Genomic DNA, 25,080 nt, shown 5'->3' with positions numbered 1-25,080 from the left:
CACATGTACACTCCAATATCATTATCTGTATCTTATCTGTATCTACATCTGTCTTCGTTGGTGAGAATAAATCTTCTGGGTTTTCCCCCAAACTGGGTGTATTCCCCATCCCCCAGAGGGCTCAACCATTTCACCCGGCTGAACAGGAGGGGGAGCTGATGACCTTAGTAGCGACAGGATAGTGTCTCTGGCACTCCCTCTCTCCTTCAGCAAGATGTCACTCAGTGGACAGTTGTGGTTCATTTTCTCTCCTGTCCCCTCACCCCTTCCAGTTTTTACAATTAAAGTAGATAACAGATAGAGCTCTTGCAAGGAAACCAAGACTATATCTCTTGCAAGGAAACCAAGACAACTGTTAATCCCAACTAGCAGGAGCCTGTTGAGTTGATGGTAATGTGATAAATCTTCACTTATATAATCTTTTGATATTATATGTGAAGGGATCTTGAAGGATCTTTGAAATTAACTGAAAAATGGGTTCTGTAGTACGTATATGCTGGGACTACTTCATTAGCTGCATCTGTAGAGCAGATACACAATGAAATTTAGAAGATTTTAAAGAGAAAATTACAGTTGAAATTAGATTTTTTTTCTTCTTGGACTATTGGAGAAAAAGTTGAAGAAGAAATATATGACAACAGCAATGATACTGTTGTGTGCACAAAAATGGGAAGAATTTGAGATATCAAGGTAGATGAAGTGGGTTATGAAAATCCAAAACCATGCAAAAATTGACAAATTAATAATTTTGATTAGAGAAAAGTGGAAAGATTTAAGGAAGAATTGAGCTTAGTGATTGTTTATTTGATGATTTTAAGAATAAGGAGAATTGCATTACATGTAGAAATAATACTTAAAGTGGAATATAGTGTGATTGTTACTAGAATTGTTATAAAGAAGTTAGAATTAGTTCAAAAACTATAATCAGAATCTGGCATATTGAAAGTTATATTAAACCCATGTTTGTTCAGCTAAGTGTTGAAGTGGTATTAGTAGTATTTAGAATATGGGGTAGGGTATGAGAAAAGTCAGGTAGAAATGTCAAATGTGTTTTGTGTGTTGATTTTTATTTTGTTGTTCATATAACTTGTGTGTAATTTTATGTAGTTAAAATTAGATGTGTGGTTATGATAGTGGTGCTATGGGCTCTGCAACACCACTTGCTGTTCCAAAATATGCCCAGATATTGATAATTATAGATAAAAATCATGTAGGAAGCACAAAGTATCATGAAGATTAGGAGGGCCTAAGAAGAGTGGGGTAAGTAAGACCAGAACTGAGGATCCAGTTGATGAACTAGACCCAATCTACAAAAGCTTATTCTATAAACGTTTCAATTTCAAAGACGCCAAAGATCCCTTTGTGCACTGGTACAGGCCAACACAGCTGTATATTTGGTTCAGAGTCTATGATGGCCACTGATAGCAATATGGGCATCAGCTTCTGTGAGAACTGCTGAGCTTCATTAGCCTTGCAAACTGCCCATGCATTGTTGTTAAATCAGTTTCAATACATTATAAACATATGAATGAGAGACCTCCAAGAGACCAGTTCTTGCAAACTTAGAGCCATGGCTCTGTGAACTGGTACACCTGCAATGTAGTCTTCCTCTTTTCTTTCTGTCTTTCACTTTGCTGAGCATTATCTTTTTTTCAATGAGCTTTTCCCAATTAGTCATATTATCTCATAATGTCTCCAAAGTATGATAGCCTCTGTTTGGTTTTTCAGGCTTCTAGGGAGAGTCCAGGTTTGGACTGCTCAAACATTTGTACATGTCTCTTCCAGCACCACATTTCAGATGAGTTAATTCCCTTCACTGTTCAATAGAAGGTTGAATAAGAAAGATTTTGCCCACCTACCCCTTTCAATTCCTGTCTGTACTCAAAATGTATTAATCACTACTTTACTTTTGCAGAGGCTGGAGTTATAATACTTGTCCATATGGGTATTTTATGGGTAGTTGGCCCCTCTGGTCATTTTCATGTGGTCATCATTATGTCTATTAGAAATACTTGTAATTATTACAGCAAATTTTTTCAAGCAAATTCAGAAACTTTACTTGAAGATAAGGAGAGAGTTCTTTAATAATTTATATAATACAGAATTCCAGAGAAACTGACCAATGTCCATGTAAGGATTGGGCTTACCTCTTCCATGGAGATAATGTGATAAGCCCTGTCATGAAAGCAAGCATTGCATCTGAGGAGGCCGGGAATTTTCTGTCCCATCTGGCTTGCAGTAGTTAGCCTGAATTCTGGAAAAATCCCCTCAATTTGAGATTTAGCTGTAGCAGGACGTAATATTAGATAAGGGGAAGAATCTGATAAAAAGCTACAAGGATGGTGAACATTCAACACTCTTCTGAAAGCGTCTTACAACACTGACTATTAAGAACAGAGAGTCTGCTGAACAAGAATACCTTTTATCTCTACTTTCTGGGCCAAAGACAGCTGCCAAACACAAATTAATGTGTAATTATTTTTCTTCCCTGAATCATTTTCTTTCATGTGTCATAACATGCAGGCTAAATAGCACCACACCTTTGACTTTAATTGTGGTAATCTGATCTGTCAACCACAAGAAAGGATTTTCCAATGCTTTCTTTAAAATGCACTCTCAAAGCAATAACAGGGGTTACGATTGTTCCCTCCTTTTTCTTTCTTTCTTTTTTGTCCGGATTGGAAGGAGAATGTTGAAAACACTACCAAGTCTTGGGCCACACAGCACACGGGCAATGCCTTAAAAGATACAAATGGCTATGTGTGTTTGACAGGTGACTTAAGGTGATGATGGGATTCCTTTTTTCATATGTTTGGTGACTAATTATTTGCCTGGTAAATGTAAGGCTGCCTGGCTTTACGTTAATACTATAATGGGAAATAGGTTCTATCGTTTATATGCTCCAATTGTTTAAACATTTGGATGAAAGTACATTGAGAGAAGCAGGTAGCTTAATCACTAAGGATTGGGAAAACAAATATGATTGCTCTTCACAGGGCTTTGCTTGTGATTAACTAAGAGACTTGCATTTTATTTACTAATACAGATGTGTGATCAAAAGACCAAGCATGTAGATTTAAATTTTCCTTTATTTCACCCATGAAGCTGTGTTTTCAAAAAATACATCAGTTTCACAGGAAAGTCTTGATGAGAATAATGCAATGCCTTTCTTGTTTTATCTTTTTAAATAGTTATATCCTGCCTGATAGCAGAAGATCAACAGTGCAATTTGAATCCCTTTAAAATTGAGTAATTTATAATACTTTTAAAATAATATAAATCAATTAATCAACGGAACAGAAGCCACAATCAAAAACACCAGGAAGAGTGCTGCCGACGTTAGGCCTCAAATAGCTCAAGGAACTGAACAGAACTTCTGTTGGTCTGATTCGCTTTTACAAAGTATTCTGCATAATCTCCTTTCAAATTAATATAAGAAAACTTTACATATCTCAAGATACCCTTTTGAAAAAGCCCATTAAACAAGTAATCAGATATTTAAAAATTATTTTGAAAATGTTTGCATTTCAGGACTTTTTGCAAAAGATTCATTTGTGGAGCTACCTCTTCTTTGTACATAAACCTTAATATTGTGCAAAAAACCCCATATTTTCCCCTCAGAAAATTATGCAAAATAGACTGTATTCTATGCAAATTTTGTTTATGTAAAATACATTTTTTCTATGCAAAAAATATTGATGTTTTTATACAAAGGAGATAAGATGAGTGAAAGTTAGAGAAATGATTAGATGTCCAATAGGTTCTAAAGCTCAGTGGACTGAGTTTGTGTAAGTTGTTATTATCCTACCTTTGCTCACTTGGACATCAGAATATCAAGTATGAATCCCCGGGGGGGGGGGGGGGAGGATGAAGAAAAAAAATGAGGGAGAACTCCCCTTTCACTCTCACAACATCTTTTTTTCCTGGAAAAAAACCTGAACATTGAAAAAATAGATTATGAAATATTTTGTTTTACAGTAACAATTTTTAAAGAATAGTTGTTTCTATATTTACTCCCCTCACACCACTATTTCTAAAAGCAATATAGGAGATACATTAATATAAGATCATATGCAATATCTCACATGTTTTATAAAGGAATTTCTATGTTTTTATTTTCAATTTGCATATTCATTAAAACAGTGAAACAAACCCATATTCATTAAAACAGTGAAACAAACCAGAGAAATCAGCCATAGCAGAGCACCTGATGAACCAACCTGGACACAGCATTTTATTTGAGAACACAAAAATGCTGGACCACTCTCACAACCACCATGTCAGACTACACAGAGAAGCCATTGAAATCCACAAACATGTGGACAATTTCAACAGAAAGGAAGAAACCATGAAAATGAACAAAATCTGGCTACCAGTATTAAAAAATTCTAAAATTAAAACAGCAGAGAGAAAAACAGGCAGGGACATCTAAGCACCTTTCATTAAGAGTTTGCTCCAGGCACAGTCAGCCCATTGTATGCTAATCAAGGTGGTCAGTTGAAAAGATTCACACCCAGCCCAACTTACAAAAGCCTTTTGTCTCACCCTGGTCATTCCACAGATATATAAACCCCTTTTTCCCAGCTCCAGCAGACCTCTGAGGAAGCCTGCCATAGATGCAGGCGAAACGTCAGGAGAAATGCCTCTAGAACATGGCCATATAGCCCGAAAAAACCCACAAGAACCAAACCTATATCTGTGTATATATGCAAGAACCAATACAATACTTCTTAACATCTAGACAATACTTGTATTTGGTTATAATCTCCCCTCCTCCTCCCCCTCTCAATTTAGTGAGTTCCCATCCCTTGGGTTGGAGACATTAATATATAATTCTGTTCTTCGTCCCTATTACATTGTTTTTCTATATTTCCTTCTGGCCTGATTTTTATTATTATAAATTCCCTACACTGATTCTAACAGGTTAAATTATGAAGCCTTTAGAAAAAAAGGTTCCCTTCTTTCTTTTCCTAACATAGTTTAGAAATGGTTTCCAGTCCTTGGTAAAGTTTTTTGTGTGTTTTTTTCTTTGTTCATTATTGCTAATTTGTCCATTTTTTAAAAAGACTTTAACCATCTCTTCTTCTATTGTTGGGAGGTCTGCCTTCTTCCAGAACTGTGTTTATACTGTTCTTGCTACTATATCTCACATCTTTGAAATCCCTGGCCTTGGTCTTTATCTTTTCTTTTTATATGCTTTGTGTCTTTTTGAGAAAATTAGAAAAAAGAAGATAAATTTCTGTTTTATGAGTATTGGTAGCTTCTTTTGTTCTGACTGTTTTTGCCTGCTTTTGGTGAACTGGCAAAAGCAGTTCAGATTCTTTATAGTTCAGACTTTGTAGCTCTATTTGTAATAATTCAAAGTGGGGAATCAATTCTTAATTGGTGCCTGAATTAATTATACTTTTAATATAACAAACAGGAAAAGGTTATGCCAAGTAAATTTAGATATAAGTAGTAAACGTGATGTTCAATCTATACTAGTGTCACCCTTGTTTCAATTTTTCCAAAATTTTCCAACACCTAGCCTGTGAAAAACATGGCTTTAGAATTGGCAGAATTTCTACATCAGTAAGTGAGTAGGAAATATATAATGGGTAATTTTCCAGTGCCAGGTACTACCAAATTTTGGTTCCTGTTGTGTATGTTTCCACTGTTAAATTTGCCAGATGCCACAGTCTGGCTGTCAGTCTTAGGCCAGTTCCACACAGGGGAAATATCTGCTCTGACCCAGGTTTAAAAAACCTGGATTCGGGCAGACTTCTGTCTCCACATCAGCTATAAAAAACGTTTTTGGCGGGGAGTGTCTAGATGTCCTACCAGAACCTTCTGGGAGAACACCCAGACACCCTCATCCCCTTCCCAAACTCCTTAAAAATATCCAAAAAAGAGAAAGCAACTTATCCGGCCACTATTTCCCTGCTGCTGGCCCTCTCTTGGTGCCTAGAAATGATGCACCAGGAGAAGGGGGGAGGAGGAAAACTGCTCCTTACCCCCTTTTCTCCTGGTGCATCATTTTTATGCGCCAGGAGAGGGCCGGCAGCAGGGAAATGGCAGCTGGGTAAGTTATGTTCTCTTTTTTGGACCTTATAAGGATTTTTTGGGGGTTGCTGTTTCAGGGTTTCCAGGCTCTGGGAGCCCAGAAATCCTGAGACAGCTGTGTGAATTGGGCCTGGAAGATGCACAACGTGAATCCCAGGCTCAATCCACACTGAAAGACTTGCATCTTTCCAGGTGTCAAATTAATTTGGGACAATGCAGGATTTTCCTGCTTTGTGATGAATTAATTCGCTTTTACCAGAGGCATCAGTTGGACACCTCAGGTAAAAGTGTAGCCGCTCATGCGTTTTAGGCACTGTGTGGATGTGCCCTTAGAGTCTGGCTCCTGGTCTGCAAAACCTTGGGCAAGGTCAGGAAATTCTGGGTTGTAGTTGGCTTGAAGAAACCTTTTTTGTTGTGTCCTGCTGGCCCCCTTTTGTGGCAGACTGTTGACATAGATTCCACTTGTCTTCTTTCCTGTTTCTCTCAAACTCTCCCAGCAACCAATATTGCTAATCACTGTTCCAGGAATCACTGACTGAGAGCAGAATTGTTCCTATACAGTGACTCAACAGGATTGTTACTTTGGAGCATTTGAAAATCTTATCAGTAATCATCCCAGTTCTGTTCCACTTACCTCATGCTGCTCCTAATGTCTTAACCTGCAGTAGATTTTCTTGATCCAATGTGGTTTAGTGGTTAGAGCATTAGACTACAACTCTGGAGACAAAGGTTTGAATCCCCACTCAGCCACAAAAACCTTGAGTAAGTTACACTCTCTCAGTCTCAGAGGAAGGCTTCTGGACAAGTCTTGCCAAGAAAACTCTACCATAGATTCCCCTTGGATCAGAAACTACTTCAAGGTGCACAACAGCATTTTTATTTCTTGTTCTCGGTTATATCTAAGCTGTATGTCACCCAAAGTCAGGTCTTTTTTCTTCAGCTGTGCATTTTTTTTAAGAATAGGTGTTTCTCATGGCTAAATATATTCAATGTTCTCTTTTTCTTTCTCTCCCCTCCCTACAGTTCCTTCTTTCTGTCCCCCTTCTCTCTCTTTTCTCCCCCAATTTCTTAGTCGTAGAAACTTTCTCTTCGACTCTTATCTCTGTGAAAATGTTTTTAATTGTCTTTCCCCTACTTCCCCATTTTTCTTTTTCTCTTTCATCATCTTCATCCCCTTTCTACCACTTCTAGCTAGATTTTTTCTCCTCTACCTTCTTCTTACCTACCTCTCTGTTTCTTCATCTTTGACTCTTCCCCAACTAGGAAACATGAGGAACAACAGATTTAAAAATTAGAGTATATAATTACTTCTTCTGACATAAAAGGTCATAATTTACATAATGTTGGAATTTGTTCAATGTTTAAATGCTGCTGTGTCTGAGGTAGTTGAATGAAATCCATTTTCACAGAGACATCAATCTCTTTAAAATTTAACATGTGCAGATTATCTTCAGAGAATCAAGGATGCTTAGCAGAAGCAGCATTAGTCATCTACTCCACCCTTTTTGCACTATCTTTGGCAAGTTGACCATTCAAAAATTTAGGAATGTAGGTTAGCAGGAATCCTGGTGCTCCTAGGATAAAACACAGACACTCCATAGACCATGAAGAATAGGGACAGGAGTATAAGAACTACATAAAAGTGTGATTAAAGTATCGCATATTGAAGGCTTTTCACATCCATTTCTGACACATCTTTTAATATGACTATGGTTGCGTACCACATTGGCAAACACAATGTTTAATCTATGTAGATAATCACATGATATTTAGTACATCAATTGCAACTTCTGACAGTGATGAGGATCCTTGGTGCCATGGCTTTAAACAACACTGGCGTCTCCTTCCTCAGTCTCTGTAGTAACCCTGGCGTAGGCCTGGGAGAAATGAAGTCACAAACCTGAAAAGGTCTAGCACCCTGATCTCAAAATGAGTAGTTCATTCCAGCATAAAGAAGCCATTGTGTCTGACAGACCCAGCAGTCAGCAACTAAAAGCCCATCCAACCTCCCAAGCCTAGCAACCAAACCAGTTAAGAACTTAGTTTGGCTAAAACAGAAACAGCCCCTCACAAGGGGGGGGGGTGTCCCTTGGGAATGCAAAATGCAGAAAGCATGCCAAACTCTGGGACATTCCTTTAAAGGAATCCTCTCACCACCAAGGGCTTTAGGCACAAGGCAGTTCTCAGACAGAACTCCAATTTTCTCTGTGGGCTTTGTCCATATCAATTGTTTAATATGCCTTGTTCCATATTGTGGATAGAGACCCTTAAAACCTAATGCCACTGCACTTCAAGTAGGAAACCTCACTAAGGAATAAACATTCCATTGAAGTTTCAATGAAGAAGTTAGCAAACATGTAGGAGATAAGTCCACACTGTAACCTGCTGACAAAGATTGTTGACAGGTCCAGGCAGTAGCCAATGTCTTCACCCAGTTCTACTCCCAAACACATTCCAGGGGTGAAGTCAGACAAACATGAAGATTGTGATTGTGATATGACAGCCTACAGGCAACAATGGGTGTTTTTTATTTTTGAGAAATATGTGGGACTCAAAACAATTTGCAGGCTGAAAATGAGACAAGAATGTGCTGCTGTAGAGCAGAGGTGGGGAAAGTGCAACCCTGGGGCCATATGTGGCCCTCATTGCTGTTTTTGTGACCTTTGACACCACCGGATGCATTGAGATCTCCCCTTTTCTGGCAAAATCCTGGAAGCTTGCAGCAAATCATTTTTGAAAAGATTGCTGCCACAGACACTCTGGCTTTTCATTATCTGAATTGGACCTTTAAAAACTTTCAGTTTATTTTCCCTTTTTGTATTTCCGGGTGGGGTATTTTTGGCAGTGCACATGCAGCCCTTTGGAAAGTTCTAGGGCAGAAAAACTCATCCATATGATATATATACAGCACTATAGGGTCTGTGTCAACTGAGATGTTTTTCCCCAAGTGTTTGGGAGTAATAATGTCTCTCTGTTCTGCACTGGAAAATCCCCTCTCTTTTGAGGTTGTCCATAGCTGGCCCAAGGCAGCTAGACCAGTGAAAAATGGTGCAAATGATCAGAACGTACTGAACTTGGGGGGGGGGGGGGAGAGATGCAAGTGGGAGGATACCTTTGAGTCAGGTCAAAGTCCTACTAAGATAAATGGAAGAGTACCATTAACTGCACCTAGGTACAATTAGTTTCCTAACTTCCTTTGGATCACACCCCAAGTATTTAGAATTAATAAACATGGCATTAGTATAGTTTGATTCTGTAATATTGTAAATAGCTTGATAAGCATTCAATAACCATTCAATTAGGGCTGTGGAAATTCATTCTGGGAAAATGTAAAGGAGTGTTCTATGGGCCAATAAGAGTTCTACTGTTTGTTGATCATATGCATGGATGATTTTATGGAGCCTGTGAGAAATCAATTAAGGCATGCCTTGTACCCTGTAATCAAACTGTATAGCATTTGATATTCAGGGATAGTTTGTATGGGGGAAGCTATAAAGCAATTGGCAATTGAACTACCTGTCAGAGAAGCTGATGGCAGTGCAAAACATTCCAGCAGTCAAGGAGGTAGCTGATTGCCATTTGCTGATAATTAGGCATAGATTTAGAAGCCTAGTTCTTTCATTCCTCAATACAGTATGGAATTCTCCAGGTTCCCTATGGACTTATAGACCAGTAAATGTTGTAACTGAACATTTGATGAAGAAGAATTCTCATTCATATGGTCTGCCCCTCACTTCTAGAAAGTATATGAGGATGAATACATAAGGAAAATCAGGTGTTTACATGGTGCATGTGGATTGGGCAGAACTTGGAAAAATAATTTAGTTGAACTAAAACTCCCAGAACCCCTTGGTCCCCATGGCTAATACTCAAACTGGCTGGAACATCATTAGATTTTGGGAATTGCTACTACCAAAGGGACTTCCCTATGTACTGGTTCAGATGTTAGATGTTCTCTGCACAGTGAGAGGAGTTTCACAAAGGGATGTGAGAAATTCCTTAGAAGAAACAGATGATCGAGGTCAACATTTTGTTGCCCTCCACACCCTATTCCAATAAACTCAGATGCATACCATCTAAAGTAGGCAATTAAATTCCCCTTAATTATACTCACACAATAAAAATGAGCCCTGGTGCTTCTATGTACATCATCTCTAAAGCATGTTGATTAAAGCATGGATCCCAATTCTAATTTCTGATGACATTGATTTCACATTCTGTTTTGGCACCTGGAAAAAAATGAGGATTCTTAGACAGTTCCAATAGGCAAATTCAGCAAGGGTTTTTTCCTTTTGTTATTTAGACCAATAATGCAACAAACCCTCCAACTGTCCCAATTTGGCAGAGATAGTCTTGATTAATCCACTGAACTTTTTCATAGTCTTTTAAAATGCCCCAGTTTGCCTCCCATTCACCTGCCAGTCCCACTTTCTGTATGACTGACTTGAATTGATGCAAACTGAGATAAAATCACATAGTTTGTACTCTGTTAACTCATTGGGAAGGGATGGGGGAGTCGTGAAAAAAGGCAAATTCCAACCCTTCCCTGTAGATTCATTTTGGGTTATCTTCTTTTTTCTAAATTTCCTACTTTAAACATCAGGAAAGCTTGCATGAGGGTAGGAATCACAACTTGTGGATGGACTCAGTGTCTAGCATATAAGTCCACACTGTTCTCAGGTGTCCCTCTTTTCATGCTCAGTCCATTTGCACTAACATTTAAGTTGTTGGGTCGGAACAGCAGTGGTTAAGCAGGAATTTTGCCCCCATCCAGTATGTAGTGGGTGAAATTTTATTCTTCTGCTCTGTACTGCTTACTTGGGTAGAACATCTGGCAGCTCGTTCAAGCAGGAGCTAATTAATTAGGAAAATTATTTAAGTTACAACAGGGTTGGGCAGAAAACATCTGATAGTAGTGAGAATATTGGGGAACTTTTGAGCCATGAGGACAATTGAAGAAATATTTTCTTAGACTTGTTTGGACCACAGTGAGGAGAGGAAAGGATTTGGTATTAACCATACTTGTGCACATATAGCTTTATCATACTGTCCTGTTATAATAGGATATTCCACTTTGACTTCCATGGCAACATCCTCTGGAATTCTGATGTTTGTAGTTTACGGAGGCCCAAGAGCACTTTGTCTGAGCATTTTGAATGTTGTCATGACAGTTAAACAGGGATATAATAATAATAATAATAATAATAATAATAATACTTTATTTATACCCCGCCACCATCTCCCCAAGGGGACTCGGAGGGGCTTACATGAGGCCAAGCCCAACAACACATAATAAAAACAACAAGCAATAAGCAAATAAAACAATACAATTAATATAACTCACATATAGACAATAACACTCAGAGATTTAAAAAACCTATGGCCGGGCCAGATGTAATAGTTAAAATTTTAAAAATAAACACTGGACATGAACAGAGGTAGGATGTATCTAGTAGGAGGGATTTAAAAGAAATGTAGGGAGAGCAACCCAACGGGTGATTAAAGTGCTTCTGAGGACATTTTGCAGGGAAGTGTTTCCTTTATTCAGGGAAGGCACACTGGAACAGCCACGTTTTCAGGCTCCTCCTAAAGACTGCCAATGTGGGGGCTGCGAAGGGGGCAGGAGCAAGAGCAGGGCCTCTCCAGATGATTGAAGAAATCACGTTCATACACAGAAATGTGGTTACGCAGGTAGGTGGGTTCCAAACCATTCAGGGTTTTGTAGGTAAGAACCTGCACCTTGAATTGGGACCGGAAAATGAATGGCAACCAATGGAGCTCCTCAAACAGGGGGGTTGACTGCTCCCTGTAAGTTGCTCCAGTTAGTAACCTGGCTGCCGCCCGTTGTACCAATTGAAATTTCCAAGCCATCTTCAAGGGCAGCCCCATGTAGAGTGCATTACAGTAATCCAATCTGGAGGTGACTAAGGCATGGACCACCCTGGCCAGATCTGACTTCACGAGGTACAGTCGCAGCTGGCGCACGAGTCTTAATTGTGCAAAAGCCCTCCCCGCCACTGCCGATGGCTGAGCTTCAAGCATTAGTGATGAGTCTAGGACACCCAAGCTGCAGACCTGTGACTTCAGGGGGAGTGCAACCCCATCAAGCACAGGTTGCCACCCTATACTCTGATCCGGCTTACGGTCGACAAGGAGGACCTCCATCTTGTCAGGATTGATCCTCAGCTTATTCGTCCTCATCCAGACAGCCACAGTGGCCAGACACTCATTCAATACCTGAGGGGCTTCCTTGGATATAGTAGATGTGAAGTAGATATCACTTATTTTAATGTTGTGTATACTTATAGTTATTTTAGGTCCCGGCATGGTATGCTTGCCATATATACTGTATGTTGTGCTCCACCCAGAGTCCCCTCCAGGGTGAGAAGGGTGGAATACAAATGTTTCAAATAAATAAATAAATAAGCCACTATAACAGTGTGATATGACTGCTAGAGATGTGTGACCTAGGGCCCTTCCAGGCAGACCAAAAATCCCTCATTCTCTCTCCCATCTCCTCAGGTGCCATTTTGGCACACCAGAAGAACTTTGCAAGCAGTCCCCATGTCTGGCAGCCACTTTTAGGTAAGTTTTGGGGCCTAAATTTGGGGTTTGGGGGATGGCTAACTGCTATTCCAATAGCATCTAGCCACCTGAGCAGGAAAATCCAGGTTTTGGGTTCGGAGTGGGGACTCCAATGGGGGTGAAAAGGGTTATTTTAACCCATTTTTGCCTGCATTTGACTGCTGTCTAGAAGCACTCCTAGGAATGGGTAGTGATTCAGGCATACCTTTTGAACATAAAAGGCTAAGGGGTTAAGCAGATGTTCTTGAGTCTTCTCATCAGGCTCAATTTACCTTATGGCAAGAATTATTGCGAGTTTCCATACAGTTGGGGAAGTTGTTGTATGTTAATGTATAATAATCTGGCACTCCTAGTTTAACCCAGGGCCAAGCTTCTCATCCAGTTATTCTTAGCATGGTATTCACTGTGGAGAGCCCTCCAGTATTCACTGGGTTGAGATATGAGGACTTTTAAAACAACATATTCAGAGTAATGCATTTACACATGCATTTACTCAATTCTCAAGTGAAGGTAGTGGCATTGAAATAATAACTGGCACTGAAAGGTGATGTCAGTCACTGAGGGGAAATGAAAAGACTGAACGTGTTGGAAATTGAGGTCCATTCATGCAGGTAATCAAACATGTTTTTAGAGCAACTCCTTCAATTCAATGAGGAAAAGGAGGAGCCGGGGGGATATTGCATGATTAACAAGCCCAGAGACTATATTTATGCTCCATCTGAACTTGGAGAGATGCAAACCCTCTAATACCCCTTCTGTTGTTGTTTCTCATATTTGCAAATTTTCATCTCTAGAAACCTCCAAAATTCTTTTTTTTAAAGTCTTTTAAGGCCAAAATCAGGATTAGAAGATAAATTATATTTCAACAGCAAATTATGTCCCTTCCTGGGCAGTGTGATTTCCTATTGGAGGAGTAGAACAATGGGGGGGGGGGGGGGGTATCAAGAAGTTCTTCCTGGGAGACATAGGGTTTACTCTTTGCCCATCTCTGAAGTAAGCTTTCTTCATTATGATATAATTGCTATTTAGTCTACTTATGGTATGAATTACCTTCATGAATTACTATGTTATGAGAATTACTTGTTTGAATTAGTGAATCAAACTGGGGCTTTCCCACGAATTTGTTACAGAAACAAATACTTCATCCAAATATAAAGTCCCTGGGGTGCAAAATCACACCCTTCCTTGCAAAAATGATTACTTAATGGATCTAAGCTTTCTTTGACCCCTGTATGGTTTCAGAACTTCAGTTTATGGATCTGGCTTTTTTCCACCTGTATTTTTTAGATGTCTTTGTCAACATTACTTTGTGCCACTATTGTAGAGCAGGCATTAAACTGTATTTAAATTGAGGCATAAATCTTCTGAATCCTTGTTATTAATGCTGTAAAGAAACACAAAGCAAGGTTAGCATACCAATGCTGTGTGTGTGTACAGTGGGGTGGGCTAGGTACATTTTTCAACTCTCTCATATTTTATAGGAGAGGGGGAGAGAGAACTACACTTTGCCTGAGGCCAGACTGATTGGTAAAACTTTCAGACACTTTAAGTAGGCGCCACAAATTGTGTAAGCTCTGACCTGCTGGCTTTAAGCCTAGTTCACATGACAGAGATATCTGATGGTGTTGCCAAGTCAGTGTGATGTAGAAAGGTGCCTAGGAACTCAAGGGAACATGCAAGTTATCCTGGAGATTATTTATTTACAAATCTGGCCAGGGCTCATCTATTTACAGTTTTCTAGGTTTTTTTCCCTCCCTTTGATGGGGAACCAGTAGAGCTTGGAAATGTCACTTTTAGGGAGTACAACACTCAGAATCCCCAAATTTTCATGTCCATGGATCATGGTGACTGAGAGATCTGACAGCTGAAGTCCAAAACAAAGTCACCCTTTTGAGTTCTGCTTATTCCACAAGGAATACATAACTCTCTGCACCACTTGCTATTAATACCCTGGCCATCTGATAGTGTCAGGTAGAGAACCTAGAAAAGTTACAAATTGGAATATAGCTCCCTGAATACCAAGAAAATATGATCAGTGGTTGTGTTAGCTATGGTATTCTGGAAATTGTGGCCTTTAAAAAAATATAATTTCCAAATACTTATCTGTTGTCCTCCTCAGACATTTGTTTAGTGCTTTCCAGGATGCTGTTCTTCTGTGTTAGCATTCTACGTGGTTTTGAGAAGGGCAATAGTGGTTATTGGGGGTGTGCAAAACGTGGTTTTGAGAAGGACAATAGTGGTTATTGGGGGTATGCAAAACTTAGTTTGTGATTTGCTTTTCAGAAATATTTTTTAAGATTCGTAAATCCGACTCGATATTAAGAAATGCCAGGGGTCCCCATGCAAAAAAAACGTAACATTCAAAGCACTGACCTATGGCTTTCGGATGAGTTATGCAAGTCTCATAAATGGCTCCAGGTCTCTGTTGCAGATGCCACTTATCCCCCAAAAAGAGCTACGTTTGGTTCCCCCAAAGGGTCCCAAGGAAAATGGTGAGGCTGGAGTGGAGTAAGAATCTCTGCTTTTTCTCCAAAGGGGGCAGCAAGGGGGAAGGAGGGAGAGACGCCTGACTGGCTGGATGGCCGAGCAAAGAAGAAGCCCCTCTGGCACTTGGCTGGTCCAGAGAGAGAGGCAGAGACCACACTCACATTGAGGCTTTAACGTGAGAAGGAAGCGGAATTCTGGGAAATGTAGTTTAGGGCAGGGCCTTTTGAATTCTCTGGCATTGCTGACCTGGAGGTGATCCAACACCTGCATTTCAAAAGTAATGTCTACAACTTAAAGAGGGAAAAACCAAGCCCTGCTGACCTTTAAAATGCAGTACCTCAATTTAAAAGTAACATCCCCAACTTGGAGAGGGAAAACCCAAGCACTTTAGCATGGGAAGCATACAGAATTCTGAGAAATGTAATTTAGGGCAGGGCCTTTTGAATTCTCTGCCACAGGGGTCCTCGCCTTCCCAAACTTCATTTCCCAGAATTCTGCTTGCTGCTTTGTGCCGTTACTCTTCCATTTCTTCCCTGAAAGTTTTGGTGTTTGTTCTCTAAAGGGATTTTGAGATTAAAAGGGATTGTTGGGATTGAATCAACCCTGTGAGAGGCAAAATTGAGAGGCAATAATTCCAAAGTTTACCTAGTAGGTTTCCTGTTATTGTTGATGTTATTATTATTATTTCAAAGGCTGGATGGGCATCTTCTGGGAGTGGTTTGACTGTGCTTTTTCTGCCTGGCAAAGTGGGTTGAACTCCTCACCCACAGCACAATTATTTAATCAAAAGTAACAAATGATTCATTATATCATTATAGTTACTATACAGATCACTAATCTATATAAAGAAAAATGTAATGTTCGTTTATGGGATTAACAGAACTAAAAAACCACTGGATGGATTGACACCAAATTTGGCAGCAAAACACATTCTAATCTGATCTATGTCTTTCAAACAAACAAACAAAAAAACCCAGAAAAAATGAAGGGGAAATAACTTAAAACTCCCCCAAAAGAAAAATGCCTTACAGAGCATGAGCAAAAACCCATCTCCCCATTGCATGAGAAGAATGAAGCACCAACCATTGTGAGGGAAGAGAAGCCTCGCCATGGAGTACCTTTCCATGCAGGAGTCCTTTTTCTTTTGGAGAGGGGAGGGATAAGGAAAGGAAAGAGGGGAGGAAGGAGAAGGTCTGGCCCAACAGAGGGGTGGGGGTGTTGTGGCTCAGTCTGAGCAAGGAGGATGATGGGTTACAGATTTCTGAACACGTTCTGGTTATTGAGGCAGATAGTGAAGAAGAAACGGCATTTCTGTTCCCCAGAGAAAGGAATGTGGTCCCAGGGCGACCAGGCCCAGCAGAGCAAGGATAATGAGCTATCTGCCTTGAAGATAGTGGAGATTTGATTAGACAAGAAAACATATTTTGGGAAAACATATTTAATGATCTGGTCAAAGGGCATTCTTTGTCAGTGCAATGTTGCTTCTAATGTTAACTTCTGTGGAAATACCTTGGCTTTTAGGGAAAGCTTTTGGCTCTTTGGGACTTTGGTTTTGATCCTGATTTTTGGGGACCTTGTCTTGGTGCCATGGACTCTTGTTTAACCCATGCTAATGTACTATGCTTCATGTTATTTGCCTTTGGATCTTGGGGACTTTGCTTTTGCATTTAAGACTCTGTTTTGCCTATTAAACTATTACAACTTTATTTCTCTGTTTTGATTTTGCTTTTTCTCAACAAACTACAAAACTTGGAGCCTTGGTGTGTGGTGGTGTCCTGAGCAAGGTGAATCTATCCTGAGTTGTGACAGGGGGCTTGGTGAGTCAAGTCCCTGGAAGCAGCTGGAGCCACCGCAGCGGCTCCATGAGGCCCATGTGGCTACCAGGCAACTCTTTCCCCAAGAACAGAGGATTGCAAGGCAAGCCTGACTGCAAGAGCAGCTGAACACTGCCCCCGCCCCCCGTTGGGAGAAGGGGGGATGCAAACCATGAGAAGGTCAGTAACTCTCCCACTAGAGCTCCACATCCCCCCTTCCTCCCCCCCCCAAACCCCCCCCCCCTTTAAAAACCCTTATAAACTGTCCTGGAGAAGGAACGGAAAAAAAGGGAAAGGAGAGAAAAAATGAAGAAAAGGATAGGTGGAGAGAAGAGAAGATTATGAATGGAAGGAAAGGTAGAAGGAAAGAAAGAGGAAGGAAGGAAAAGGAGGCAGGGATGGGAGAGGAAAGGAAGGGAAGAGGAAGGGAAGGAAAAAAGAAAGAAAGGGGGAAACTGGTGAAGGGAAGAGAAGAATATAGAATCAGAGATCCCTAGAGTTGGGAGACACCTGGTGGGCCATCCAGGCTAAACCCATTCTGTGAAGAAGCAGGAAAATCACATTTAAAGCACCCCCAACAAATGGCCACCCAGCCTCTGCTTCAAAGAGGCTTTTTTGAGTGTTTTGGCCAGCATGAATATAACTGAAAAGCCTTGCAGCTTCAGTGGCTGCTTCTCATTACTTTATGTTCCATACCGCCTTGCACCTTAACAGCCTGGCTTCTACTAGCCAGCAGGAAACCTTTGGTGGGAGGAGTTCCCTAGACCAGACTGCTTCATGTCTACAAATCCTCTGTTTTCTGAGGGCCACAGCAACGTGTGGCCAGGTACAGCTAGTGGTATTTTAAAAACACTTTAGGAGTGATTCTCTGTGCCCCCTAATTTAGTAATGAGTATTGAAACATTTGAGATTATCTGCATAGCCACTCCTTTTAGAAAGAAAGAAAGAAAAAATAGGCAGTGTCCAAGCCCATTCCTTGGTAAAAAAAAAAAAAGAGCATGTAAGTTGTCACCTCTCACCAATCGGTTCAGTCACACCCCCACCCCCCAACTTTTCTCCCCACTCCAATGCAAAGCCACCTGCTGGGGATAACCATACTAAAAAATCTCCAGAACTTATTCAGAACTTTGACCAGAATGTAGTGGAAACAGGTACATTGTTTTTAAAATGGTTTAAGAGCCAAAGAACCAGTAGGAACATGAATCCTCATGGTTGAATGTCACTATAGCAACCAATACCAGTTGACTATGATTTTTTTGTCCGTGTAGACATGGCCTCGGTTAATGACAATCTAACAACCAGGACCAAACCTTTCTTCTTTTTATTTTATACTGCGTGACCTGCCTCTAATTCCAAAGATCCCACAGCAGGAACATGTTTCCATGTGCAGAATGCTCAGACATGCTGCTCCTTGTTGGAGTCCTTGCAATAGACAAACCCCATCTCCCACGTAAACCCCACCCACTATAATGATGACAACCATGTTGCTAGCAAGGAAAGAAGGAGACAAGATGCTGTAGGAATGCATGAACATCCTTCACAGCTGCTAAAAGATGATGTGACTGATGAGTGATACCTTTTTCATTTGGCCAGGGCTGGAGGTTGTGCTTAAAGCAGCTGCCAAGGACTTGTCACCAACATGACAGGGACAAGCCAAAATCATTCTCTCTGGGAAAGGGATTGTTGTTGAAAACTTTGCTATGTGAGTACTTAGACAACTACAAAAGGGATGTAAATCTTTGACCATTATGTCATCATGGAAGACAGATACTTTCCATATCTACAAGTAACATGAAAATTTCAACACAGTTTTTGCTGAGTATTTTCACATCCTGAAGTCTTTCATGAAAATTTTCACAGAAATACACGTTAAACGTGCCTGATCCTTAAAATGGAGGAAGGGTTATAAAAAGTATTTCTACACAAAATAATTTCCAGGAATACTTTGAGATGTGAAAATAATATTAAGCAAAACGTGCAATCGTCTCTCTTATTTTTAGTTATTCTTTCTAACTGAGCATCCTGAGTGTAAGGATTGGAAAATGAATAATTGCAAATAGTTTTCCATCCCTAATGTGTGGTTTTTGTCTCAATACAAGGCCTTATGTTCTCTTTCCTCTATTAAGAGGTTTGCTTGATGAAATCCCTTGTGTATTTAGAAAACTCATAATTCCATCCTTTGTCTATGGGTTCCTCAAAACCAGTGTGCGAGTTTGCTCATCATTTCTCTGGAACTGCACTTGTTTTCAGGTGCAAACAGTTCATTTCAAGAAATGCTGAGGTCCCACGGTGCCTTAAACTGTCATATCCTCCCTGTCCTCCCCAATATGCCTCATAAATGTGGAGGGGTTGCACTGCACATCTATAAAGAATTCCTCAGCACAGACATCTGCATAGAAAGAGTTCCTCAGATTTCAAAAAGACCAACATAAGCAAAATGCCAATAATGGCTTCTGAGCATCTGTGGTCCATTCATGTACATTCCCTTGATTCTGTACAAATCCACATTTACAAATAATACTTTCAAAGAATTGTCATTGGCTGTTGCTGGCAAAATGTTCCCCACATGTACCCCCTTCCCCCTTCTCCCTCTTTAGCAGCTCTGCCCATTATTTGGTTCCCAAGCCATGAGAGAACATGCATCAGTGAGACTGGGACAAGCGTGGAAAAATTTCATGATCAGAAAGGGCAAGTGTCCTTTGTTGTGTCTATTTGTTGGCCACTGCAAATAGAAATGTCACCTCTGATTAATTTGGTTCCCTTCTTGCTACTGTTTGACTTAGCAGTCCAGGACTGTCAAATTGAAAGATTTAGCTTTTGGAAAACAGAGCTCAACTTACTTTATATAAAAAAACTAGATTGGAGAACCAGAGAGTTCAGCATTTGTACATTCAGGCTCTGCTTACTTTTGTTGTTTGCAAGGGATAAAATGGTTGTTGTGTGTTGTTTTAAAAAATTTTGTGCAAAGAGAAAGTCATCAACCGGATGCAAGATATATGTACAGATATGTGCCTAAGATGGAGAAGATTCAGTCTTTGCAGTTCATTTCTTGGCATCTTGATAGGTCTGATAAGCCCAGAGCTAGAAACCATGGTTTTCATCTTGCATAAGCTTTCACCAACCCACTGACTGAACTGCAGATATGTAGCCTCAACTTAGATGTGGTTTCGCTAATGTAGAGTCTGAAATTTTATCTTTTAAAAGCAACTTGTTGTATTAATTCATTACTCTGATTTCCTCATTGTTGTAGTCCAGAAGCACTTCACTTCACTGGAGTAGAAACATATTATTTCTAAGTCAACCAGGAGTACTTTAGGAGTTGTGATTGACAAAGTTCTTCACCGTTTGAGACTTGGGTAACCCAGTGGAATTTCTCCACCATATATGCCTACTCACACCATGGGGTTCTGTGTTGAGTTCTCCATCCCATGCCTAAATGGTTTTTTTTTTTTTCATTTAGAAGCTTTTAGAGTCAGTATGCCCACTGGATATGAAGTTTCCACTGTATTTATTTTCCTTGTTTGAATTTCAAGTCTGGCCAGTTATATGGTCTACTCATGTAATGCTAACAAAATTAAATTATCAAAAACATGGACATTTGTCAGATTTCTAGCACTTAATTGATCTGTATTTTTGAATGTCGTCACTCTATAGGCAATGATCACTGTTTTCAAGCCTGTTATTTTGACTGCAACTCTATGTACATTTTAAACACAATTCAAACTGGGTAAGACTGCCAAAGGCCAGTTTCACTAAAATGACGCCAATTGAACCTTTCCTGAACCCTAACCCTCTCCCAGGCTTGTGATGCTGGAAATTACTTGGCATTTACCCCTCCCTAACCGAACTTTTTGCTGGCACAGAATTTCTGGGGTGTGGGAGGTTTGGATCTGGTGTAACTTTGCTATTCTCTTGCTGCACACCCTGCTTGTCTGTTCAAACTCTCTTCTACTGGCAGAACTTAGATAGGAGTGCAGTTCTGCTGACAGATTGCTCTGTTGACAGATATCTAAAAGAAAATGCTTGAACTTAATTTTCACATTATCTGAAAAGTACATTCCACTGAATTCAGTAGGGCTTGTTTGTGAGCAAGCACATACAGGACTGCATTTTTGGATCATTTTGATTAAGCTAGCCTTCCTGAATTCTCCCAAACTCTCCAATTTGTCCCTTCCCTTGTCCTTTTCTTCCACCTACATTTTCCTTCCTCTTCTTGTGTCTCTTTGATTTTCCACCCTATAGAAAAGTCTCATTCCCTGGGTGGTTTTGTTCTTTGCTAGGTAACTTGTCATGCATCTGATTCAGCATTCAGTTGCCATGAGAAAATAGAAAGGCAACTGTGCTATTTGGAATCAAGATCCCAGGAAGGCAGGAGATTTATTTTCTGAGTGATTTATTAATGAATAATTTTATACTAATGTTCTGACATAGACTGAGGTCATGCTATTCACAAATGGTTCATGCTCAACTGTGTGCCCTAATTACATTTGTATAAGTATACAAGTACACACACACACACACTACAATTTATGTGTACTGGGATATTTGCCATGCGTTTCACTTGACCTTTTCAACCACAAGTGCCTGGTTTCTTTGAAAGTTTATATTAATTTAAGTTCTTTTTGAGCACAGAAAAAAAACTTCTCTAGGTGCTATTCAAACACACAAAAACACATATAATAACACCTACACAAAGCAACAACACTCTTGCAAAAATTTTGATGAACCATATTTTCTAATCCTCCCATTGGTCTTGAGGGCTGGAGCTGATGAGAATGGCAATCTGGCAATGTGAGGCTTGTAAAGACCTAATCATTTAAGAAGCTGTTCTCCAGTACTGTCAAACACTGATTCAAAATAGCTCTTTAGGTTTTCGGGCAAGAGTATTTCTGTATATGGAAGGGATGCCAGAGGATGTGTGAACAAAGCATGGACTCTACTACTGGACCATAGTATTTCCTATGGCTACACGTTGGCCACTCACACAGAATGCACAAGTTGAAGTGGTTGTCAGTGGAAACAGGAAACAGGAGTGAAATAGACCGGCAATGGGGAAGGAGGGTAACATGCCTTTTCGGAAAGGGATGTCTTGAGGTGTTTGTGAAATACTTTTTTATCTGGTTGATTTTAACATTTTATTTATTTATTTATTTATTTATTTATTTATTTATTTACTGTATTTGTATCCCACCTTTCTCAGCCTGTCAGCGACTCAATATGACTATGGTTGGCTGATTTTAACTAAATGGTGCAGAATTCAGTAGGACCATTTGTAATGCATCTCATCAATATGTAGTGTCTCCCAGTCTGTCCCAATTAATCACCAAGTAGTTGCAGTAGTTGTTGTGATTGGTGGAAATATGTTACCCCAATACCCTATAAATTGGGCAGCAGCTGATTGATGTTTCCACCCCCTTTTGAGTATGATCTGTAATGTGACTGCGAGAAACAAGACTCCTGTTGCAATTTCCATCCATTCTAGAGTGAGTTCACACAAGGGGAGGTGGCACCATAAGCCAACTGCTTCTTTGTTAGGGGGAACAGACCCCTACTGATCATATCATTTGCTGCCTTGTAAGTGGGTATTCGGAAGTCTTCACGGTCCCAAATATCCCTAAACTAGAGAATACATAGAAACATTTATTCAATGCTTAGACCAAATGTCTTTCACATACAGGACAAACACATAAATACATAAATAACCAGATTATTAAATATCATATGAAATAAACTATTAAAATACTACATACACAAGGTGTGGGGGAACTTTGGCCCTTCGGGTGTTTTGGACTTTAACTCCCACAATTCCAAACAGCTGGCTGGAATTGTGGGAGTTAAAGTCCCACAATTGGAATTGTGGGAGTTAAAGTCCAAAACACCTGGAAGGCCAAAGTTTGCTCGGGCCTGACATAAACCATTAAAATGCTACACAAATCAATGGTGAGATGCAACCTTAAAATACTACATAAAATACTATATTAACTAGCTCTTGCATAGTTAAAAACCAGATAAAATTCAGTATTATTAAAACTTAAGCAAGAAACACTTTGGATATAGACAACCACACTATGATTAGGTAAAAGTATCCCCAGAACAGTTGACTGTAATATCAGAAATTAATCTTGCCTCGATTACAAAGCAATCATGACTACAACTCAGACATCAATGTATAACTCTAGGGTATGCATTTGTAACTTTCTACATGAATTCGGTTTTTGATGGCCGACTTTTTGTAGCCTTTATTTCTTTTGTGTATGATATTCATGGTGTCCTTTAGCATTTTTAAATTTTGATTACACAACTTAAGCGATATTCCATGGGGGAAATTGTGCATACAGAATATGCATATATATTTCACTGTTCTTATCTGATTTTATATCATCTTATTGTGTTCTTACATTTTTCCTATGTGACCAACTTATTTGTATATGTGTATGTTACAGCTGTTGCTTGCCTTGAACACTTTTACAGACAGCAGCTAAGTATAACTATCTATGACTTAATGTGGTGGTCCCAAGAGTGGGGATGAAGGGCATCCACAAGTCTTGGGTGGGACAGAAGGTACACTGTCCAAGGAACTTATCTTCTGAACTAGGAGCCCCCGGTGGCGCAGTGAGTTAAAGCACTGTGCCAGCAGGACTGAAGACCGACAGGTCACAGGTTCGAATCCGGGGAGAGGCAGATGAGCTCCCTCTATTAGCTCCAGCTCCTCATGCGGGGACATGAGAGAAGCCTCCCACAAGGATGATAAAACATCAAAAATCATCCAGGCGTCCCCTGGGCAACGTCCTTGCAGATGGCCAATTCTCTCACAACAGGAGCGGTTGCTCCTGACACGACAAAAAAAAAATCTTCTGAACTGTAGAAGAAACCAGGTATTTACATGTAGTATGGGGTTATAGGGTGCTTGTCAGGGTATTTTCATGTGTTTTTTTGTATATTTGGCTGCCAAGGCTTTTCTTCACTTTGGAGATGCAGGTCAGTAAAACACCTGTCCCATAACTTGAGCAGCCCCAGAACCCTGGGGAATCCATTAGCTTTGCAGAGACTTTATACCTTTATGTTTTAGCTATAGGGCCAGAAATCTCTACATAGGATCTCGTCACATGGATCTTGAGAAATGCTGGAGGTCATCTGTCTAGCAAAAGGTATTGTAGAATTAGAGCCCCAATCATCCCATTTCAAGTTCTATCTTCTCATCACACATGTTTCTTAGGTTTTTGCCATCAAATTGGGAGGGGGGGGGGCTTTTCTCTGCCCTCACCATATTACTTTTTTTAAAAAAATAAGAGAAAACTTTAATACCTGAAAGCCAAGACCTAATCTAATTTGGGGGGCGGGGGGCACAATATTTTTAAACCCCTTTGCCATGATAAGTCTTTCCCATGCCTTCCTTTCTTCCATTTTACCAATGAAATTACAAACCTTTTTGCCACAATTCCCTCTTGCAAGGCACTGCTTCCCTTCATTATACCAATGTAATTTTAAACCCCTTTGCTATGATAAGTCTTTCCCATGCCTTCCTTCCCTCCATTATACGAGTGTAATATTAAACCCCTTTGCCATGATCCCCTCCTGCAAGGATTTCCTTCCCTCCATTAGACCAGCATTATGTTAAAAAGCTAGCAAGAGCACAATTTTGAGCCTAGATTACTATTAAGGGGAAAATGCAACAAAAGCAAAGTGGTGGGGAATGCCCATTTTTCCACTTCACTGAAATCACTCAACACAGATGAATCTGTCAGATCCCAGCACATGTGTTTGTTGGCATTAGCAATGGTTCTGACCTTCACCAGGGGCTCAGAACATGATTTCCCACCCATGTTCTGAGCTCTCTTCTTTCAGCACACTTCAGCTCCATTTCAAGGATGAAAGGCAATGGGTGATGTCAGGAAGTAGGCAAATGTCATCTGATGGACACTGTGCCACTTCATCCTTGAAATGGACCTACATTGTCCTACAATGGGGAAAATGCTACATGTGGTTAGGTCTATAGACTGCCTGAACTCACTTGTTGAAGTAGCTGCCTGATTTGATAAAAAAATTGTCCTCTTCACTTAGCTATTTTGAGCTCATTAACTATGAATTACATTTTGGGCCTTTGCCACTCATTTTCAAATCCAGGAACAGATTGTATAAGCCAGTAGCCCAG

General features: G+C 40.0%; 1 long non-coding RNA gene across 1 annotated transcript in view; it reads left to right on the top strand.

Annotated features, from left to right (window-relative positions):
* Window positions 1–243: 243 nt before the first annotated feature.
* Window positions 244–25,080, top strand: part of LOC132766658 (uncharacterized) — a 64,091-nt gene continuing 39,254 nt past the window's right edge. The window contains exon 1 of the long non-coding RNA XR_010909437.1: window positions 244–390. This is a non-coding gene — a long non-coding RNA (uncharacterized lncRNA). The remainder of the gene's footprint in view (window positions 391–25,080) is intronic.

The sequence above is a fragment of the Anolis sagrei genome, chromosome 2, assembly GCF_037176765.1.
Source record: "Anolis sagrei isolate rAnoSag1 chromosome 2, rAnoSag1.mat, whole genome shotgun sequence".
Classification (NCBI taxonomy): domain Eukaryota; kingdom Metazoa; phylum Chordata; class Lepidosauria; order Squamata; family Dactyloidae; genus Anolis; species Anolis sagrei.
Note: the sequence above shows the minus strand (reverse complement) of the source record. Positions and strands in the feature narration are given on the sequence as shown.